Genomic DNA, 23,929 nt, shown 5'->3' with positions numbered 1-23,929 from the left:
AGGGTGGTTGTGAGGGTGAGGGGGTGTGAGGGTGAGGGGGTGAGGGTGAGGGGGTGTGAGGGTGAGGAGGTGTGAGTGTGAAGGTGTGTGAGGGTGATGGGGTGTGAGGGTGAGGGTAAGTGGGTGTGTGAGAGGGTGAGGGTGTGTGATGATGAGGGATTGTGTGAGGTTGAGGGGTTTTTTTAGGGTGAGGGGGTGTGTGCGTGAGGGTGTGTGGGTGTGAGGGTGTGTGAGGGTGTGAGGGTGAGTGAGGGTGAAAGGGTTGTGAGGGTGAGGAGGAGAGGGTGAGTGAGGGTGTGTGAGGGTGTGTGAGGGTGATGGGGTGAGAGTGAGTGAGGGTGAGGGTATAAGGGTGAGGGGGTGAGGGTGTGAGGGTGAGTGAGGGTGTGTGAGGGTGTAAGAGGGTGTGAGGAGGTGTGTGAGGGGGTGTGAGGGTGAGGGTGTGTGAGGGTGAGGGGGTGTGAGGGTGATGTGTGTGAGGGGGTGTGAGGGTGTGTGTGTGTGAGGGAGGGTGAGAGGGTTGTGAGGGTGAGGGGGTGAGGGTGAGTGAGGGTGTGTGAAGGTGTGTGAGGATGAGGGTGAGGGGGTGTGAGGGTGTGAGGGTGAGTGAGGGGGTGTGAGGGCGTGTGAGGGTGAGGGTGTGAGGGTGAGAGGGTGTGTGAGGGTGATGAGGTGTGAGGGTGAGGGTGTGTGAGGGTCCGAAGTAGCGAAATATGAAAGACAGTGGACTTAGGGGGTAGTGAAGGAGCCGGAGGGGCAATGGATGGGTAGGTCTTGGCGGGCAAAAACAGCAATTGAAGCAGAGGCTGAGCAACACTGGAGGGGGGTGAGAAACAAAAGCAACACAGAGAATGTGGGAGGGGTTGGAGTTTGGGCACACGAGAAAACTCACAAAATGAGGGAGACAGCAACACGGAGAGTGGGACAATTATTTAGGGGGGAAGCATTGCGCATGCTCTCCAGCAGAGTGATGTGGGTGCCAATATTTTTACATTTATATATATGAGATGGGTCAGCAATTCAGAAGGCATTAAAAAGAAGTTGTGCAAAAGTAAAGTTGCTTAGGACGAAAGAGCTGACAGCAATTTGCTCACTGGTATCCCTGGCTACACTCCTCCCTCCGCACCAAAATTGTTTAAAAAAATGTTGGGGGCATATGAGGCAACGGATGAGCAGGTGGGGAGGGCAAAAGCAGCACATGCATGGCAGCAGCTCTGGGCGGGGGAAAAGCTACTGAGAGAGAAAGCAACAGAAAGCAACAGAGATATTGTACACGGGAGAAGTACACGGAAAAGAGCTTAGAAAACAAGGCCTAAAGTGAGTGCAATAAAGCAACAAGCTCTCGGCATTGCTGTGGCGGGGGAGCACATTCCTTTCAAGTCTGATGCGGGGGAGCAAGTCGTGAGCACGCGCCCGGCGCACATGCACTGGCCATAATCCGTATTCCAAAGCCCTCTGGCAGCATTTCCTGGAACCCCTACATAAGTCTCGCCGGAGCAATGCGCAAGTGCATTGGCTCAGGCGAGACCTAGAAAAAATCTGAAATTTGGCAGCATGTAACACTCTTCACTGTCTTTGAGGTAACAAATAAACTTGTTATAGTTCTTTCACAGTCTCATCATTTCAGAACCGAAGCATTTACAATTTTATATAGAATGATGCCATTGTTGCTTATTTATCTTATTCAACTAACAACCAGTGACAAAGCCAATAGTCATGGCTTATTGTAGGTGTAATGTTACTTGTATTATATATCTGGATGCAATGACAGAAAGAGATATCACATACCAATCGGGCTGCACACAGAGTTTTACCTTAAGTGTTTTTAAGCCACACCCTTAATTAAATCGACCTCAATCCTTTGAGAGACACCCCATACCCCACTTTTTTCATCCCACTTAAAGCTGTCAATGGCCATCACCGCCCAAAACATTTCAACATGTGCAAGTCTGGGTAAGGCCGAAGCCCTCAGCAGAGGACCTACAATTCGTAGATCTGGCTATTGGGTTCCTAGTGTACAGCGGGGCAGGGGACCACGGATGGCCCCGTTTCATATTTGGGTGTGCAGAGGACCTCGAGAGTCATGGTTGCACAAGTGTGAGTGTGTGGGGCCACAAGCACTTAGTAGGCACAACTATAGAGGAACTGTGAATGTACTTTGTACACCACAAATATGCAGGAAAACGAGCGAAGGCATTGATAGTGATAACTCGAGTTCAGGAGACAGAGATACAGATGAGTACATATGCAGGAAGCGAATACTAAGGCTCTGCTTACAAATGAGGTGCTAAATTCTGATTTCAGTTTGCATGGAGTTAGGAATTACGAGTTATCTAATAATTATCACAACCTCACAGTTTACTACTGACAGATTCCGGCATGTCGAAGTTGCAAAAATTCATTAGCATAAAAAACCTGGAAAAAGGCAAACATGCAGACTTTTGGTGTGTTTAATACTGAATATGTAAATTGTGTCTCATTCGGAAGCTAAAAAGTCAGCATTAGAGGTATTTAACACAACCAGCAAATATCCAACCCCATAGAAACAGCATTTTAGTGGGAGCGGTAAATACCGAACTTTATTCCGCACAACAAAACAACACAACAACAAAATACATTTGTAAAGTGCGCTACATACCCGTGAGGGTCTCAAGGCGCGGGGGGCTGCAAACTGATCGAAGAGCCAGGTCTTGAGAAGTCTCCTGAAGGCCAGCAGGTCTTGTGTCTGTCGTAGGTTGGTAGGCAGTGTGTTCCAGGTCTTGGCGGCGAGGTAGGAGAAGGATCTGCCGCCGGCGGTGGTTTTCCGGATGCAAGGAACTGTGGCGAGGGCGAGGGTGAGGTTGGCAGAGTGGAGCCTGCAGGTGGAGGTGTGGAAGGTGAGTCGGTCGTTGAGGTATACTGGTCCGGCATTGTGGAGGGCCGTGTGTGCGTGGAAGAGGAAGGTGATCCTCTTGTTGACGGGGAGCCAGTGTAGGTCTCTCAGGTGGCGTGTGATGTGGCTGCATCGTGGAATGTCGAGGATCAGTCGTGCCGCGGCGTTCTGGATGCCTTGCAGCCGCTTCAGGAGCTTGGTTGTTGTTCCTGCGCAGAGAGCGTTCCCGTAGTCCAGTCTGCTTGTGATGAGGGCATGGGTGTCCAAGTTGTTTAAGTTGCATGCTGAGATCTGTAGTCATGTTTAACCCATTTTAAAATAAGGACTACAAGTTCCAGTATTCAAAGAAAATACCGGGGATGAGTGGCTGCTCGAGCACGGACTGGAAAATTTGAGAACCCTAAGGCGAATGAATATGAAAACTAGGCAGGTGTTGCTGGTGCACAAGAAAGTTAAGGATACAGATGAGGGACTATACAGTGAACTAAAGCTAAAATAAGGCAGGCATACAGATGGAGGGACGTGCAAGAATGAGGACCAAGACACACCTGGATACACAGAGCGGAGTGCAACGAAAAAGACGTCAAATGTGTGCACAGATAAGTATGCATGAGATATAAGCTTAGCGGGGCGTACGGAGAGACGTAAAAATTGTGTGCACAGGGAGCTTAGTGGGCGACCACTTCAGCGAGGCTGGAAGGCGCTGGAATATTTGACTAAGCAGGTAAATACAGTCAAGGAATGCGAAATGCGTTTTGGTCTTTCTATCCTGTGTAGTTCTCAGAGCAGTGGATGCGCTGCATGTGGCGACGGACTCACCATATTAACATCAGAGTGACACAGAGGGAAATGGGGGAGGGGGGGCTAAAGAGTGTGTGTAGGCCGAGCCCAGCAAGAGAAGGGGGTCTCTTCATAACAATTACATTTACACACCTTCTGTCTGCGAATTAAAATTAAATTATTACAGCTCTGTGGGCGGCATGGTGTACGGCGCGCTCTTTCATAACTATTACAGTGAAAATAATGAATGTTAATTATGCTCTGTAGGCTGTGGTGCAGTGCATTGTGCCTCATCACCAATATTACAGTTAAACTAATGGATGAATGCCTATAATGATGCTGCTCTGCAAGCTGCAAGGGGTACAGTGTGTCCTTTATTAATATTACATATGCAGCTCTGCGGGCTGCGGCGCAGTGCACTGTACCTCTTCATAGATACTCCAGTTAAACTAATGAAAACAGCAGATTAAAACAGACGCATGCACCTGGCGCGGCAGCAGGGGGGAGGTGGGGGGCCTGTGCGATTCACTTGCAGGAGCGATAATTGCTACCATATGGCGCCGCTCGCTCCTGCAAGTGAATCGCCACACGGGCACGCGTTGCCATTGAAGGCAATGGAACGCCTGCATGTTTTTGACTGAAAGGCTAAAGCCATTGCTGAAGGTCTTTTTTGCCTATGCAGTGGCGAGACCTAAAAATGGCGGGGAAACACATGAGGGTGAAGGCAGAAGAGAACAAAAGAAGATATTTGGACAAATGGGCCTGGACTCCTTGAGCCACCCCCAACCCAGCCACCTACAGACACATGCAGACAAAAAAGAACCTAAATTGGGCATGCTTTTAAAGCCATCCCCAGCCCCCTAAAATATGTCTGGCACAGCAGCAGTGAGAACGTGAAATTCCATTAAAAAAGAAACAGCAATTTATTACCACAGACTGTCAGCCAGATTCATCAAAGTACATTTGGCTCGCAAAGGGCCAGATTCAGAGAATCTGGCCCTTTGCGAGTGCTATTTTTGCATTTGGGATTCATCATCCCAAATGCAAAAATCGCAATGATAGAAATCTCTAAATTGCGATGAATTGCGTTTAAGGAATCTCAATTTGAGATTCCTCACATGCAATTCATGAACCATTTAAGAATTGCAAATTCGCATTCTGGCGCCGCTATTAAACTACGTGGTAAATAGCAAAAACTTTGGAAAATGCACTAAAGTGTATTTTTCAAAGTTTCATGTTGCGCGCACACATGCCCTAAGGGCATGTGTGTGCGCAACATATGTGCACACATCAATTTCAGGGGTGCAACAGGGTGTCCTTTGGACACCCTTGCACCCTTGAAATCGCAATCTCAATTTGCGAATCGCTAATTGCGATTAGCAAATTGAGATGGTCTTCCCCTCTAGGCCCATAGGAATGAATGGGGAGATATTCCTTAATTGGGACTCCCAATTTGCGAGTCGCAATTAAGGAATCATTAGAAATCGCTATTTTTGAATGGATTTCTTGATGAATAGCATTTTGCTATTCCTTAATAGCGAATCAGTATTTTTCGCTATTAAGGAATCGCAAAATGTGCTCTTCATGAATCTGGGGGTAAGTCCGAAACAGAAAAACACAATGATATAATCACAACACTTGACAAAAATACAAGGGCCAGCAAGGAATCTAACTCCAGGCCTCTGCAAAATGTCCATTTACCTTACATGCATATCACTTAATATCCACATGGGCATCTCTGCCTCCTCGAATTACAGGCTATCCCGCAACAAACTATAACAAGCTATCCAAAAATGGTGCTGCCTAACCTTCCTCAGATATCACCGTTTTTCAAAGTACTGCACTTACTTTACTTTTTTTTAAACAATGTGAAAATTCCAAGGATGGCAATGAAGCAGAGATTGTAAACAAGGGATGAGATATGCATTGCTTCAGAATGTTTTGATAGATTCTTCTGTAAAGGTCCTGGGAAGGGTGGTCCTGCATAGATTAAGTGATTGGCTGACGGAGAAAGGGATCCTTTCCAATATGCAATGTGGTTTTAGGTCAAATGGAGGAACCATTGACCAATGTTTAAATCTGCATTTATTGGTCAGCAAGTATACTGTGGCTAAAGAGGGCAATCTATATATGGGTTTTATGGACCTATCCTCAGCATTCGACCTAGTCAATAGGTCGAAGCTCTGGATGGGTCTCCTTGAGCTAGGTCTGGACCCTCCCCTAGTGCACTTTATGGCGAACCACCATACAAACTTATCTGCAAAAGTAAGAGTGGGTATGGATGGACGATGTACAAGGCCATTCAGATCTAAAAGAGGGGTAAGACAGGGGTGCATCTTGGCGCCTCTGTTGTTTACACTCTATATTAATGCCCTGGAGGCTGAGCTAGGGGAGGTCTCTCAGGATATTCCGCGTATAGGGGAGCAGGTAATACCTGTTCTCCTGTACGCGGATGATGCCGTACTTATGGCCCGTACTGGGGTGAGCCTCCAAAAACTGCTGAACGCCTTTGGCACCTTTATGAGTAACCTTGATCTCAAGGTTAATGCCAAAAAATCTCAGGTTCTAATCGCAGGGAAGGGCAGAAATAAGGGGAAATTAAAAAATGTCTATTGTAATAATGAAGTGGTATGTAGGGTGTCTTCCTTTCCCTAATTGGGGGTATTGTTCGATGAAAAGGGTACCTGGGGTCCACAAAATACAAGTCGTAGCATGGTTTTTAGTAGAAGTGTTTCGGGCCTTATGAGCTTTGCTAAAAAACTGGGAGGTAGACCGGTTGAAGCCATCATTAAGGTCTACAAAGCTAAATGCGTGGCAGTGGCCTCCTATGGATGCCAAATATGGGGTTATACCACACCCAAAAAAATACAACTGGTAGAAAATAAATTTCTGAGGGGGCTCCTCTCAGTCCCTCAGTCTACTCCCACTTTTACAACACATACGGAAGTGGGGATCGGATATATCTCAGATCATATCCAAATAGCACCCCTTCTGTATTGGCTAAAAATCTGGCTTAACAAAGAAATTACTTTAAACCACTCCATTATTAAAGACTGCCTGCATTTAGAGAGGGCTGATAAAATTGTATAGCTGAATTATATTAAAAATGGTCTGCAAAAAATAGGTCGCTCAGACATGTTTTATTCTCCCGAATTATTAACTAAAAAAGACATTTTTCCAACAAAAAAGGCCCTAAGGGACCTTTTTACACTAGATCGGGAGGAGACGGAGCTGAGAAAGCCTCTTGTTAGGTTAAACTATGGGCTGGTTAGTTGCCCAGGACCGGAACCATATTTAATAGTGGTGAATAACCGACACCACAGATTTCTTCTGACAAGATTCTGCCTAAGCCTGATCCATTACTCTTTAGGAGTTTTCCGTACCTGGTGCGCACCTGACAAGGCGGATCCCTGCACTTGTGATTGCTTTTCATTACAAGATACACTCCATTTTGTCATGTTTTGCACTCATTATGAATCATGTAGACGGAAATATTTGTTATCACTCCTGAAGAAGGCGGGCTTTATTCAGGTGAGGCCCGCTCTAATATACCTAATGCAATTGGGTAACCCTTATACTATGTTCTGTGTGGCCAGTTTTCTGACGGCAGCCATTCGCATAAGAAAAAAAATACCATCAGCCTACCGCAGATCCAAAGCTGTTTTGAGTAATGTTTCTTTCGTGTAAATATGTATTCTACTTGTGTAGTAAGGCTGTAGTACTGATAGTTTTTAAATGGTATATATTTTTAAAACTTTTAATATTAGAAATTTCTCTTTTTAATATGCATTGTATTTTTAACACTGATGAAAAAATGTATTGCACTGTAATTTGTTAATCAGATTGTAACTTTTTGTATAATTGTACCATGTCTTTTATGATATTAATTTTATCGAATAAAGAATATTTGACTGACTGACTGACTGAGAATGTAAATCCAAAACGATAAAGTATTAAAAAAGGAACAGGGAGGAGGCTTCAGAACAGGAAGAGGAAAATGCCACTCTGTGTACAGTAATTGCACAGTCCCCTTGCACTTCCCCTTGTAAAAAAGTAAATTATGCATGTCACGCTACCAGATATACCTTAATGGTTCAACGGAGTAAAAACTCAACTGAAATCAATTTTGACTTAGTTATCAGCACACCATGTTAAAAATACCAGCTGCTCATATTCAGGAGAGCCTGCCAGTGTTGTTCTCTGATTGCTTCATGATGTTTTCACAACCCCAAAAATCTTGTTTACAAGACATAGTGGAATAGCATAATCCTAGACATTACATATCACATCGGTGAAGCCATATTGAATGAATACAAATCTAGCAACAACAGGAACAGTAATCCAAAGTCTTTATTTCACAGACAATAAACATACAGTGGCGCAAGGGAGCAGTGGCGGTCCGCCCCAGGCGGCCTGAGTTTTGGGGGAGGTGGCCTCCCCCCACTTTTACCTGCTTCCGTTGCAGGAATCGCCAGCACCCCCACCCCTTGCTCATGCATGCCGCCACTGTGATCTAGCTACACCACTGTGAGGGAGAGTATTTGTGTTAGAAAACCTCTCCACAAACGGATTTCGTACATTGCCCTGCATCGCAAAATGCGATGCAGCTCGCGCTACGAAATTAGTTTTATTAATTAAATTGTTTACTTACCTCCAATTATCCATATGCCGGTTTTTAGCACCCCCCACCCTGCCCCTCCCCCGCCCCGCCTCTCTGCCCCACCACAACTCCCTCCACAGGCCGTGGCTGGTAACAACATTTACATATTAGTGGAACATAATATGAATACAATTACATTTTATCGGTGCAATAAACATTACATCAGAGGTGAGATGCGATGCGGATGGAGTGAATGAATATTAGAAATAAGAGGAACGCTTTTGGGAGGTTCGATGACTCTGCTGAGGGAAGGAAGAGAGGGTAGAGGGTAAAGAAAAGTGGATGAAACTGTTAAGTGTTTGTGGAAAGTTGTTTATGAATAGAAAAATCTTAAGCTGCTTCTGAAGCCAATGATGTTAGATGCCACACTTAGTTTGTTGGTAATTAGTTCAATAATGAGGGAGTGGCGCCGGAGAAAGACTGTCTTTGAGCCAAGGATGATTTGAATTTGAGAGGTTCTAGCAGAAAAAGGTCTTTCTAAAGGATTGTCTGATTCCACCTGATATTTTCTGTAGATCAGAGATCTAGCTATGCTGTCTCGTCTAATGTGCTATAACAGTCAGTGCTTAATTTGTAAAATATTAAGTGCAGGTGCTCTAATGTTTGGGAAGGACACACCCACTTCCCCAGCCTTGCCCACTACATTCTGTGGCCCCACCCACTTCCTTTATCGCTCCACCCACATCCTCAAGCCTAAACACATCAGAGCCCCTTCCTCACTCCTTTAGTTCCACAAGAAGCTTAAGACACATGAGCAACTCGGGCCTCTCATTTACAAACCTGTCCAAGTGCCTGGATACCCTCTTGGGTCATTAGTGCGCTATACAAATCAATATAACATAGTATAATATAAAATATCGAAAGCCTGTGACAATAACCCAAAAGTGAACTCAAATTAGAGAATGTGTGTAAATCTCAAAATTCATCTTTAGGAAAGGTCATTTGACGACTTGATGCAGTTTTACAAACTAAAGAGAAAGGAAGGGATAAATGAAGGAATATATTACAGAAAGCAGCAACAAATGCAGGCAGGAACGGGAGTACTGCAATGAGGAAATAAGTATATAATGGATGAAAGAAGAAGGAAATAAGAAAAGAATGTGAAAGGAAGAAAGGAAGGGATAGAGGGAGAAAGGAAGTGAACGATGTGCAATGGATGAATCTAAAGAAGAATGGAAAAGAGGAAAAAAAGCTGATGGAAGGATTGAGGATAAGAAAGGAAAACATTAGGAAGGGATGAAGGAAGGAGCAGGAAAAAAGAAAATAAGGAACGAATGGAGGAAGAAGAAAGAAATGCACCAAGGGAGGAAGGAAGGATGGGGAATGAATGAGGGTGTAAGGAAGCAAGAATGGAAAGAGGAAAGGTGTTAAGGCTGGAGGTGCTGAGGAAGAGAGAAAGGAAAGGAAAAAGATGGGACAAAAGAAAGAAAGTATGAAAAGTACTGGTCAAGGTGGGACAGATGGAACAATGACAATGTAATATTGAAAATAAATTAAAAAACAAAAGATTAAAATACATTTCTGTGACCTTATCACACCATGTGTGTTTGTAAAGCACATACTCACTTACCAGAGGGGGACTTAACACCTAATTAAAAATGTATTTCAAATTTATTGGCACTAATTTTATCAACCTCAGAAAAATGAAAGACTGAGTGCCACACCATTATTTAAATGTATGACTAAGATCAAAGTGGGATGGGAGGAGCTGGGGAAACCGACACGGCAGAAGTTGTACTCGCTTTTTCCGCAAGATTCCCTGTTTAAATAAGCGCAGGCATTGGTGGCTTAATTAGAAGGCGATGTTATTTGTCCCTATTTTCTCCCCATTGTCTTTTGTGATTTGTTTTTATGACGAATCAACTCGGCTGGAGAAGATCCAAGGCTCGAGGTAAGAGTGAGGGTAAGTGTGGGGGAGTAAACACGGGCCACTGCCAAACGCATAAAGGGGGAGATAAATGGAAACTAGGCCAAACAGAATGCTGACCAGTCAGCACTACGGACCACTCTAACTCAAGAATACAATGAGTATCCAAAACAACTACGACTCTCCTTTGACACCACTTTGACACCCTTTCCATGCTGCAGCCACACTCACAGCCCCCCTCTGCCCTCACTAGCACCTTGTCCAACAGCCTGAAACTCGGCCTACTAAGCACCACTGTACACTACCACACCTCACAATGCCTGATACAACAGGGTCTCGCATGCACCCTTATACATATAACTTCTTCTCGTGGAATCCGCCCCATTACTCTGTGATATGACCTCGGCAGTGGCCGTCACAGATTAGGGAATCTTGTATCCGGCAGCAGTGGGTGTTCTCTTGGTAGCTGACTCATCCGCGCACCAGTACGCTCCCAGATACTCCCGACCCCACCCCACTACTCACAATCGAAAGACCCCCACCCACTCACAAAAGAAGCAGGGTGGCTGGGAACGCAGCAGCCAAGCCTTGAACCATAACGGCTTAGCTCAAGTCAGCAAGTTTAAGAGGCTAGGTTGTATGGAGCCAATAGTTTTTAAGGGGCAAAGGCAGGGGGCAGAAGAGACCAGAAGGCTGTAATCCTAAACACCAATGCCAAATAACAGAAGGCAAGGCGGACAGCTTGAAGGCTTGGGGCACATGGAGAATGGGAGCATGGAAAAAGCTGCTGGAATCACTGGGTTACGCATGCACTCTCTCTCCTCCCATCAACCTAGGTCAGGACGACTGATCGGTGATCGTGTGTATGCAGTGTTAGGGGCCCCGGCTGGGGATGTTACTGCAGGGGAATTACAAGGCAGGCGGCCCCGCGGATTCCATCAGACATTAAAAATAACTGGCAGACTCGCAAACAGTGAGCTCTACTTCAACCAGTTATTTTCTCATTTCCATTTCCCCCAAATTTCAATGAAACCTGAAAATGGCTGGGCCTGGGCAACCACAGTCTGCTGTTGTAGTAGTAGCAGCACTGCTGCAGGTAAAGTTAGTACCGACCGCCCCCCATACCGTACGTCGTTACCTGTGGGTGTAGGCCGGGCGGCAGGGACTCGGGACACGACGACGACACACTGGCTTCGCCGGCAGGCCTGCACTGCCTTTAATACCTGATTAGGCATGCCCGCCAGGCTGATTGATGCTGCCAGCTGCCCTCAACACTCCACAGGCCGACTTGGCATTGGCGATGACACTCTTCGTGGCGGTGGCAGGTCAGGTGGAGTTGTGCTGCTGCGTGTGCTGTGATGGTTATGCTGGGGTGTTGTAGTGGCAATGTGGAATGAAAAAATCTGTGCACGTTGCCATAGCTGCACATCCCCTACCCCATCCTGACCAAATCCAGCCCAAATCTCGCACCGCGCACCTATAGGCAAGTTAGTGACTTAGGGCAGGCACTGGCAACACTGCCGGACGTGACGTTGGAACCTCTAAGGCAGGGCCGCCGGCCGGCGAGGGGTGTAGAGTAGTGCGCGCGCCGCTCTCAGCACATTTAAAATGTATTTATATCAGGTGTGTTGTACTCTGCAATTGGAGGTAAATGGTTATGCAGGAATCTCTTCCTCTAGTGGGGGGGCTCTGCTCAGGTCGGGAGATCATCAAAACACGCCGTCTGCACAAACTTTAGGTAAATAAAATAGATGAAATGTGATGTACCGAGCGTCACTGTGCCAGCCAGAGTGTAGACCCGCCCTATCAATTAAGTGCTGGTGCTAAGCACCGTAAAGCACCGGCACAAATTAAGCCCCGATAACAGTAATGCATTCAATTTTGAATTTGATCTGGGCCACTAACAGAAGCCAGTGTAGATCTTTCAGTGTGGGCTAGATGTGGTACAACCTTTTTGTCTGGCATTAGGTGGGCTTAAAATGGAGAGAGTCATTTTCAGTGGACAGAGAGTGATTGCTGGTAGACGAGAGAATAAGGTGTTACCTCCGTCAATTCTGGAGTCACTAAGCAATTGTAAGTTGGTCATTGGATATAAGCCATTTTATTGGTTTATATCTTTTATTGACATATTCTATCTTCACATTTTTTTTTCAAACAACTATTTGTAGAACATTTGTAAAATGTTGCATCCTTTTATATAATTGGTCACATACACTGTTCTGCATGAGTCTAAAGAAATTTGAATTAAATGATAGACGAAACAAGTCCGTTTTCATGACAGAGTGCCATTGTATACGTTGAGGTAATTGAAATTTTTATGGTCAAGTGTGTCCCCTATCGTGTACTCCAACGGCTCCATGTACGTGCTTCAAGTACATGTAATTTCCCTCCATGACCAAATATGAAGACGCAAATACATTTGCGTCCAACGTTAACATGTCCTCTTTCAGATCCACCATGAATGGATCGATAATTCAGTTCCTAACCATACCATGCCAACGTCTTTACATGGTACACTTTTTCGTTTTTCCTGGCCCTGCCGAGCTAGGCCCTGATTTCTGTCTCAAAGCCCTTTCTGCCTTCTGCCTCTGAAAGCTGCAGCATGGACACGTATCCCTGACCTCTGCCTTACTTCCTGCCAAGCGAAGCGGTGCCTGGCTCAACCTAGCCTGCCTGCCAAAATCGTATTTTGCCTTCAAGTTATCTGTTCAGCCTCCTCGAAAATACATTCCTGTCTAGTGATTTAGGTAAACATCTCCCCGGCTGCAGAGCAAAGAGCAAGCTTTCCTGTCTCCATGCAAGTAATTTACAGTTCCCGTTACCATAGTAGGCCCATGGCCCCTGCACGTAGACACGTAGACATATATGCACGCACTAGTATTCAGTATAGATTAGCCTCTGCCCGAGAGACCTTTTACTCCAGATAATACGTCCTCCAAACATAAGATACCAGATATGCTATAGGTTCAGGTCGTTCTGACATCCCAGACTTCTGTCTCTTCTACTAGTGTTAAAGTTCCCCCCAGTTACACATCTATGTCACGTCATGCTAGTTGCGCGCGCATCCACACTTTCTGCTGATTCTGCAACTTTCTCTATGCACCCACCCACATGTGACGATTCTTGTGACGTTTCTCTGACATGTACAGTGCACGCCTCCGTGTACGCCTTCTTTCACGCCTCCTGTTACGCACATGTGTTCTTATCTTCTCTTTTTCACCTGTTACGCCTACTGTATTGAATTCAATTATGTTACTTTACTATATATAATGTGTAATGTTAATAAAACGTTGACTATCCCTTCCCGAACCCTCGTGGTGACGGAACATGATCTCCAACCTTGAGGTTTTTCCATTAAAACCCGTAAGACTCAGATACCACAGACTCTGCCTCTCATTTTTTATGAGCTGTCTTATAATGATAAATTATACGGAAAAATAGATTAGGTAAAATATTTACCACATAATTTGGCGCCCGAATAGGGACCCCTCCCCCACCCCACGCGCCGGCGATGCGTCGCAGGCCTTGTCCCCTGCCACAGCCGTGACGGACATCCATGTGCATCTGCAGGTTTTCCTGTATCTCCCTCAGGCCTACGGAGGTGACGGAGACTGCGGTCGACATCCAGACGAGGCGGTGAGGAGTGCGGAGGATCCCGACCAGAGCCCAGCCAAGAGTAACAGTGTCCGAGGTATCCAGAGGCCCACCTGTTCCGACGTACCGTGCTGAGGCGCATGCGTAGTAGCAGTACCAGTAGAAGTCCAGTCCAGTCCGAGGCCTTCAAGTTCAAGTTCAAGTATTGCTCCCGGTGAGTATCGTTGCTAGGGACGCATCTAGACGGGTGCATTAGTTTGTGTCCGGTCAAGACAGGTCTGGGTACACAGTCCTGGTCCGTACGTGTTCACTTAGGTGAGCGCGGTATGACGTGTCTCTTTATGGGACCGGTCTGTACTGTTTAGCAGTGCATCTAGTAATTCAGTGATTCAGTGATTCAAGCCTTCAAGTGTTATTCCTCGTGATTCCCAGTATTTGTGTTTATATGTACTAGACAGTATCTATACGAAATGTTTTAATGTGTTTCATGTTGTGGTATGAATGACTGTTTACTTTTTATAACTGTGTTTATTGTGTTCGAGCAAAAGTAGAAATGCCGTTATTCTCTAAATGACGTCAGATAGGAACTAGGAAAGGGATACTCGAAGAAGCAGTTCCTGTCCCGCCGAGGGACACTCCAGGGTATTTTATGTACCAGAAGCACGGCTTAGACGCTGTGTTGTATTTAGATTTGTGGGTGGACTATACCAAACACTTAGAAGAGAAGTTTAGATGGCCTGTCTCAGGGACATGGGATGCCGAGTGCATCATGAGAGTAGAAGAAGCATTATGGAAAAAGAAAGCCAGACAGTCTCAGAAAGATGCCATAGAATTGTGGCGCAAAGAATCGCATAGACGAACAGAAAAAGCACTCAGAAAAGCAGATAGAAGCAGAGAAGAGTCCGAAAAAGCCAAAGAAAAAGAGTTACTAGAAGAAGGAGAACAGGTCAGATCAGAACAATTAGACCGTCAAAGAAATGCACTCATTACAGGCATGTATCCAGTTGTTGCCGAGGGCCTGCCTAAGGCGACCCCGGAAGTACCCAGTAACTTGCCACCACCGTTGATCCCGACTAAAGTACGTCACCATAAGACCGCAGCAGATATTTTCCTGTCTTCCTATTTAGATGATGTAGCTCCCGCATATACCAACGTACCCGTACATCCTGCTAATAATAATCTCCCACAGCATATTCCTGCCGATCAAGCTCAAGCCACGACCCCTCCACGTCAGCAGATTCCCGCACCTGGTATCACTTCCCCTACTGTTCCCCCTATTAATCCTTTTTCGATGGATGCAGCCCAAGGTTCAATCCCGCTACAGTCAGGTTATGCCCATGCTTCCGCCTCAGGAGGTGCCACAGGAGGTCCTTATCACACCCCGCCACAAATAAAGCGACTGACAATGAGAGAATTAGCTACGCAGCGTACCCCGAAAGCGACCCCAGCAGAAAAGCTTAAAGAATATCTTACAGATAGTAGATATGATTCAGTACCAGGCAAGACAGGACCCATGATGCTAGCATCGTTACGTTTAAGACGTGCTGCAGACTTTTTGGTTACACTACCAGGAATGCCCGAACAATTAGACAGGATATATCATTTTATTCAGACAGGAGTAGGCCCTGAATGTGTTCGTGAAGCCATGGCATATCAGAAAGTTGATACACAAGCTTTAATATTACGGTTCTTGATTAATTGTTTGATAAGAGAACGAGATCGACCAGGTTTTGATCAAGAAGAGATGAATGTATTGATAAAATGGAGTCAGAATATTGCTGATTGTAAGCATGACAGAGAGAAATGTATAGCGGCCATGTCTAGAAAAATCCGTAAGGAAATAGTAGCCATACATATCCGACAGAATGCCGATAGGGCAGTAGAGTCAGACGATAAAGACTCCTCAGAGGGGGAAGAACCAGAGAATCCAGCAGCGACTCAAGAGACGATAGCGTACGTAGGTAGAGCGAAACTCCCTAAACAGTACCCTTTAGGTAATCCTTTTGACAGACCCATTCGTCCAGAAAGCAAGAAACGTTACCTTTCCCCGATACCAGAGAAATGTTCTCTTGAACATATTTTCCAAGTTACTGATAAAATCCTGAAAGAAAGAATAGGTTATCATGAACTCACTACTTTATGTGACCAGGAACTAGCCCGGTCAGCAGTCCAATGGGCCGAGGATGACAGTATATATAAAGACGATCTAGTGGTGCAGACGTTTTAAAGTCTTACTCCAGAAGAACAGCGGCTAGCTGGTATATATATGACCCAACATCTCATTATCCAGTATGAAAACCATCAGTCAGATCCAGGTCCGCTATATAATTTACTGCAAGACTTACTCCTGAGAAGATGGAGAGGCCTAGGTACCGAATTGATTGACATCATTCTAGAACAACGTCACAAATATAGTACGTTCCTGACTCCACGTCATGTTTCCGTTCCTCCCCCAGCAAGACAACCATATCACCTAGACAGACAGAATCCCTTACGAGAAGTACATCCAATTCGGAAGCCAGATGATACGCTTGAACATGTGTTTGTATACACTCCCTTGACTAAAATGGAATTATTAGAAATGAAGAAAATTGTACCTTGTCACGATAAAGACCCTGCAGGGTTCCACCGTGAATTGAAAGACATGCTACTAATGGGCGATTACACATATTCAGACATTCTTAAAATGTTAAAAGTATTGTTGCCAGCAGGGATTTATGAAAAACTGAAAGAGAAGGATTGGGAGGTGGGAGATAAAAAGATTAATTGGACCGAATTAGAGGATGAAGACAAAGGACGTACCCCAGGTTTGGGTCTTGGGGACAAAACGAAAGCATTACCAGGATTATTAGTACAAGTTTTGCCTAGATTATTGACAGTTAAAAAGGAAGATTGGGATGCAATCTCAGCCTGCAAACAGAAACCAGACGAAGACACTAGCGATTTTTATTCTAGATTCGAGAAATGTTTTATTATTAATAGTGGCCTGAAAACAAGTAGCGAATCATTTCCACATCTTTTTGTAACTAAATTAGTTGAGAATTCCTTACCCCAGGTTAAGAACAGAGTATTGAAAGTCGAAAGTACATGGCAAGCAAATACGCCTTCCCAAATGTTACAAATGTTACAGTACCACCAGAATAGAATCAGAGAGGAACACGATCATGAACAAAGACGCATGAAAGACACTAAAATGAAAGTACTAGTTGCCCAGTCTGTTCCAGCAGATGGTCAGAAGAGGGGTAACATGCAGAACACCCAGACTAGTCGTCCTACAGGTCCTGTTAGAGGTAATTGCAATTATTGCAAACAGCCAGGTCATTTTATTAGTGATTGTGCCGTTCTGAAACACAATATTGCTACAGGCAAAACGAAAGAAAGACCACGTCAGCCTAGGCCAGAATACGTTCAACAGAATATTCAACAGAATCCCCAACCTGCTCCACAACATGCACAGCAACAGACCGTAGCGGTACCCCAACCTCAACCCATTGCCGCAGCACAACACGTTACACAGCAGATGTACCAGTATGCACAGTCAGAGTATCCAGATTATCAACAGTATACATGAAATAGCCTAGAGAGGGAGGTGGGTTTGCCTCTCATCGAGATTCCTGTAGATCAAGAAGGTCCTTATGTACATAGTCAGGTATTAGGGAAAGACAGGAAATTTCTGATTGACACAGGGGCAAGTAGAACTACCATCAGTCATGACGAGGTTCCAGGGGCACCCCTCTCAGGCTCACAGAATGTTTCCCTTGGATTTTCAGGACAGCCTATTGTTAATGAAGTATCGAAACCAGTTCCCCTTGCAGTTGGTCCATTGTCCCGGACTACAGATTTATTACTTACGAAGTCATGTCCTGAAAACCTGCTAGGTATTAAAACGCTGAAGGCTCTAGGAGCTGTAATTTGCTGTTCTCCGGAAGGAGTGAGATTGTTTTTGCGTGACTTTAAGGGTCACTATGTGTTGAGAGATTTTGATCCCCGATTACAGAATGTACCACAGCATTTATGGGCACAAGGCCCTACTGATGTAGGTTGCATGCATATTACACCGTATCGTGTTACACTCAAGCCAGGAGTTGTTCTGCCCAGAATCCGACAATACAAATTGCCACCTGAGGCTGTAGTAGCCTTATTGAAAATCATTGACAAGCTTATTGCTCAAGGAGTAGTTGTAGAAACTGACTCCAATATTTGTAATTCTCCAATCATTCCGATTCTCAAACGTACTGATCCAAAAGCACCCCCTGTATATCGTCTAGTGATTGATATCAGAGAGCTTAACAAATGTATCATACCCCAGTTTCCAGTGGTCCTAGATATTTCATCCCTATTGACAGCTATTGATTCTGAAGCGGTGTTCTTTACTGTAATTGATCTCAAGAATGCCTTCTTTAGTGTTCCCATTGATCCGGAAAGCCAGTACCTTTTCGGATTCAGTTTAAATGGCCGAAGCTTTAAATTTGCACGTGCACCTCAAGGGTTCACGGAAAGTCCGAGTATCTATAGCCAAGCATTAAAAAGACAACTTGACAGTATCCATATGCCTGCTAACATTGCCCTACTTCAGTACGTCGATGATCTATTGATCACCGCCCGAAGTGAACAAGAATGTGAACATGCCTCTCTGACAGTCTTATATTTCCTGGCCGACAAGGGGCACAAAGTGTCTCCTTCGAAGCTGCAGTTCTGTGTTCAGCAAGTTGTGTACCTTGGTCACTTGCTGTCCAAGAGGGGGAGACAGCTTACACCTGACCGCATCCAGTTAATTGTACATATGCCACAACCCAGGACACAAAAAGAAGTACGGGCCTTCATAGGCCTCACCTCTTACTGTAGACAATGGATCCCTCAGTATGCATATCTAGCCAAGCCCCTTATACAGTTGACAACTCAGGAGGCAGCGACATCGACTGTCCTCCCTTGGACTCAGGAACATACACAAGCTTTTGACGATCTGAAGAAAGCCCTATGTCAAGCACCTGTTCTAGCGACACCTTGTTACAGCAAACCTTTTACACTTTTTGTCACAGAGCGCGAAGGTACTGCATTGTCAGTACTCACCCAAGATCAAGCAGGTTCACACAAGCCATGTGCTTATTTTTCTAGTACATTAGATCCAGTAGCCCAGGCTCTGCCTGCGTGCTTGAAATCAGTTGCAGCAACAGCTCTAGCAATCAGACAAAGTGATTCCATAGTATTAGGACACCAATTGACAGTACAGGTTCCACATTCCGTGGAAGTTCTTTTAAACCGTACACAGACTCAACACTTGACTATAGCACGACTGACAGGTTATGAATTGACGTTATTCCAGCCACACATAGAAATCAGACGCTGCAACACACTGAATCCTGCTACACTTTTACCGTTAAGTACAACAGACCCTATGGCACATGACTGTGTGGAAGTCATTAACACCATGACGAAACCCAGACAAGACTTGACAGATATCGCATTACCAGATCCGGACCTGACACTTTATGTGGATGGTTCATGTATGAGAACAGGTACAGGAGAGTTAGTGGCCGCGTATGCCGTGACCACTGAAACTGAAGTCATAGAAACACATCGTATTGACACCCTGTCCGCCCAAGCAGCAGAGCTCATCGCTCTGACCCAAGCTTGTATTCGAGCCAAGAACAAGAGAGTTAACATATACACAGATTCCCGTTATGCATTCGGAGTTGTACACGACTTCGGAGTCCTCTGGCAAGAGAGAGGTTTCTTAACCTCACACGGGGCCAAGATACAGCACGGCCCCCTCATTCAAGCTCTGTTAGACGCAATACATTTGCCTACAGCCATAGCTATCATGAAGTGTAAGGCACATACGAAAGTCACAGATACCATTTCCCAGGGTAACGACCTGGCTGATCGAACAGCCAAGCATACAGCTCAGACTCATACTCATACGACCGATATGACAAAGACAGTAGTTCCAACACATTGCATGACAGTTAGGGATCCTGCACTCGATGTAATTGATATACAGACACATGCTACCCCAGACGAAATCAAGAAATGGACAGAACTAGGAGGGATCCAGACAGAACAGGGATGGATGACGAAGGGAAAAGCCACATGGTTTCGCCCCGACTCTATGGTTCAAGTTATCATTAACACAGCACATAGTCCAGCACATTTAGGAGAAAAAGCCATGTTAGACAGTATTCAAAACCTTTGGTTCAATAAGCATTTACGAGCAGCAGCAAAACAGAAAGTGCGTACTTGCCTGATCTGTTGTCAGTTCAACCCAGGTAAAGGCATTCCCGTCGATCAAGGTGGATTTCATCCTCCTGATCACCCTTTTGAAGTCCTCCAGATGGATTATATCCAGATGGAACGTTGTCGAGGTTTCAAGTATTTCCTCGTAGTTGTATGTGCACTTTCCCGATGGACAGAAGCATATCCAGTCCCAGATTACACTGCTCCGACCACTGCCAAGCAGTTGGTTCGTGAATTTTTCCCGAGGTATGGTTTGCCTCGTGTCGTGTATTCAGATAACGGACAGCCATTCTCGTCCGAGCTCATGAAGCAGGTTTCCCTTTTGTTGGGTTACCAGTGGAAGTTTCACTGTGTCCGACATCCCGAGGCAGCAGGTCTCGTGGAGCGACACAATCAGACTCTGAAAACGCGTCTTGCCAAAGTGTGTACAGAGAAAGGAGTAGATTGGATAGTAGCCCTTCCAGTTGCCCTCTTCTATATGCGAATGGTAGCCCATTCTAGAACAGGGCTATCCCCGTATGAGGTGGTTTTTGGCCGGCCACTGAATATGTGGGGGATGCCTCTGCCACGCAAAATAACTGATGTTGACAGTAATATGCTGACAGATTACCTTGCTTCCTTGATGTCTGCACTACAATCATGTCGTTCACAGGTTGCGGCAGCCTTCCCAGACAACACCGAGGTGAAACCACATGAACTGGTTCCAGGAGATGTCGTCGTAGTCCGGAATTTTGATAGATCAAGCCCCCTGGAGCCCCGTTGGAAGGAGCCTAGATTGTTTTGTTAACAACCAGGACTGCAGTGAAGTTGGAGGGGAGGAAAGGCTGGGTTCATTCCAGTCATGTTAAACGATTCCATGGACTTCCGCCAAAAACTGATTCCCAGGACTTTCACATTCCAGAGACTGATACTAAACTCCCCCTGGTAGAGAAAACTCCGTCCCAGGAGTACAAATCAAAATTGAGGTCTAGTAAGTCAGACAGTTTAATTGTTTAAGTCCCCCCTGGGTGAAGCGGTTAGACGGGTTCCTGACATGTACACGCTAGACCCCCATAATGAGAGAGATAGACAGGAGATCAAGAAACAGAAATATTGCAAGAATCTGCGAAGCAGATGCATCGTTACTTTAATTGTCATGTTTATTTTGAGTCTTACGATTATATGCCTAAGCTATGTTTTACATGTATACCTTCCTATACAAGCACATTCTTCTTTCAATGACACTGCAGACCACACCTTTAGTGATCTGCCTCCGGACGAGCTTTCTTACCGACTTGCACTACGTAATAATTCTTTCATCAGTATGTTACACCATTCCCATCAGACCAGCAATGCTACTAATTACTGGGTATGTGGCCGACTCCCTCCCTACCAGAAAATGTCGGGAGCCTTGCCTCTTTTTCCTTACCCGTTTACACATAATGGTTCATGTGGTGCATGGTTTACATTAATGTCCTCATTAGATAGGAAGTCCCAAGTTTCCCAAGGTAATTGGATATGGGGAGACCTGAATACCGTTATGCATAAGACATGTTTCCCTGACAAGGAGGGTCTTCCCCAAATGACAGGTACCAATCTAGAAAACGAAGTATATGGATTAGGAAATTTTACACTTAGCCTCATGATTTTGAATGTCCAGTCAGAAACTAGTTCGAACTTACCCTCAATATCAGTTTTACCAGTAAAAGGTGACCTATGCGTTAGAAAGAATGGTTCAGTACATCTAGGCCACAGCGATTGTAATACAGTTATTGAATTCAGTGATAAAGGCAAGTCTACATTCAAAGCTTCCCGACATTCCTATTTCATTTGTGGCCATACAGCTTATATAAGTTTGCCTCCAGACTGGGATGGTACTTGTTACATTGTATTCCTACTGCCACCTGTTTTTCTAGCCCCACCTGATTACCATAGAAATTCACATCTCGTTCATATTAGACCTAAGAGAGATCTCCCAATCGTCGATTACACTGAAACTACATGGGAACAATACACAGATTTCAATAAAGGATTCTTCCCTTATTTAGGCACTGTCTCGAATAGCAAATTGATACGTAGATTGACCAGAACCCTTGAAGCTGTAGTAAATGAAACTACTTTTGCCCTAGGTAACTTAACAGACGAACAGTCTGCTATGAGACTTGTCGTTCTTCAAAATCGTCTCGTCCTTGACGTCATCCTGGCAGATAGGGGCGGGGCTTGTAGAGTCATCGGATCCAGTTGTTGTGTTTTCATACCAGATAACGCACCGTCAGTATATAGAGCCATAACTCGGCTCCACAAGATTGCAAGTCAGATACACCAGAATCCAGGCAACTGGACTTGGTCCGGTTGGCTCTGGAGCGTGATATCAGCCTGGGGATGGAAAGTCCTATCCTTCCTTGGAATAGCCCTCCTCATAGTATTCAGTTGTTGCCTATGTCTACAATGTGGGCCAGCGATTTGTGGCTTGTGTGCCACATCATGTATTCCCCATCCAAGTCTAAGTCTGCGTTCTAAATCCCGAATGAAAAAAAGATGAGCAAATGATGTTATATGAACAGATAGATGGACTCATGAAGATTGATATATCATGAAGGGTCCGTAGGGGACAAGGAGGGAATGAGGTAATTGAAATTTTTATGGTCAAGTGTGTCCCCTATCGTGTACCCCAACGGCTCCATGTACGTGCTTCAAGTACATGTAATTTCCCTCCATGACCAAATATGAAGACGCAAATACATTTGCGTCCAACATTAACATGTCCTCTTTCAGATCTACCATGAATGGATTGATAATTCAGTTCCTAACCATACCATGCCAACGTCTTTACATGGTACACTTTTTCGTTTTTCCTGGCCCTGCCGAGCTAGGCCCTGATTTCTGTCTCAAAGCCCTTTCTGCCTCCTGCCTCTGAAAGCTGCAGCATGGACACGTATCCCTGACCTCTGCCTTACTTCCTGCCAAGCGAAGCGGTGCCTGGCTCAACCTAGCCTGCCTGCCAAAATCGTATTTTGCCTTCAAGTTATCTGTTCAGCCTCCTCGAAAATACATTCCTGTCTAGTGATTTAGGTAAACATCTCCCGGCTGCAGAGCAAAGAGCAAGCTTTCCTGTCTCCATGCAAGTAATTTACAGTTCCCGTTACCATAGTAGGCCCATGGCCCCTGCACGTAGACAAGTAGACATATATGCACGCACTAGTATTCAGTATAGATTAGCCTCTGCCCGAGAGACCTTTTACTCCAGATAATACGTCCTCCAAACATAAGATACCAGATATGCTATAGGTCCAGGTCGTTCTGACATCCCAGACTTCTGTCTCTTCTACTAGTGTTAAAGTTCCCCCCAGTTACACATCTATGTCACGTCATGCTAGTTGCGCGCGCATCCGCACTTTCTGCTGATTCTGCAACTTTCTCTATGCACCCACCCACATGTGACGATTCTTGTGACGTTTCTCTGACATGTACAGTGCACGCCTCCGTGTACGCCTTCTTTCACGCCTCCTGTTACGCACATGTGTTCATATCTTCTCTTTTTCACCTGTTACACCTACTGTATTGAATTCAATTATGTTACTTTACTATATATATTGTGTAATGTTAATAAAACGTTGACTATCCCTTCCCGAACCCTCGTGGTGACGGAACATGATCTCCAACCTCGAGGTTTTCCATTAAAACCCGTAAGACTCAGATACCACGGACTCTGCCTCTCATTTTTTATGAGCTGTCTTGTAATGATAAATTATACGGAAAAATAGATTAGGTAAAATATTTACCACAACGTGGCCCTCCAGAAATCCCATCAGAACAGGAGCAGAATCATTTTCTATGCTCTTGCAATCAACACGGTCTATTAACATCACATAAACCTTCTCAGAGTACAGTGTAGAAGCAGTACCGCTCTAATCATGATTGCTCGCAAAGCACCTGTTTTCAA

The 23,929-nt window shown here is 45.1% G+C and overlaps 1 protein-coding gene across 1 annotated transcript in view; it reads right to left on the bottom strand.

The window, feature by feature from the left end:
* Window positions 1–23,929, bottom strand: part of SNTG1 (syntrophin gamma 1) — a 1,529,981-nt gene that overhangs the window by 976,358 nt on the left and 529,694 nt on the right. The window lies entirely within an intron of this gene.

The sequence above is a fragment of the Lissotriton vulgaris genome, chromosome 4_1 (genome assembly GCF_964263255.1).
Source record: "Lissotriton vulgaris chromosome 4_1, aLisVul1.2, whole genome shotgun sequence".
Lineage (NCBI taxonomy): Eukaryota > Metazoa > Chordata > Amphibia > Caudata > Salamandridae > Lissotriton > Lissotriton vulgaris.
This window is presented reverse-complemented; position numbering and strand designations above follow the sequence as displayed.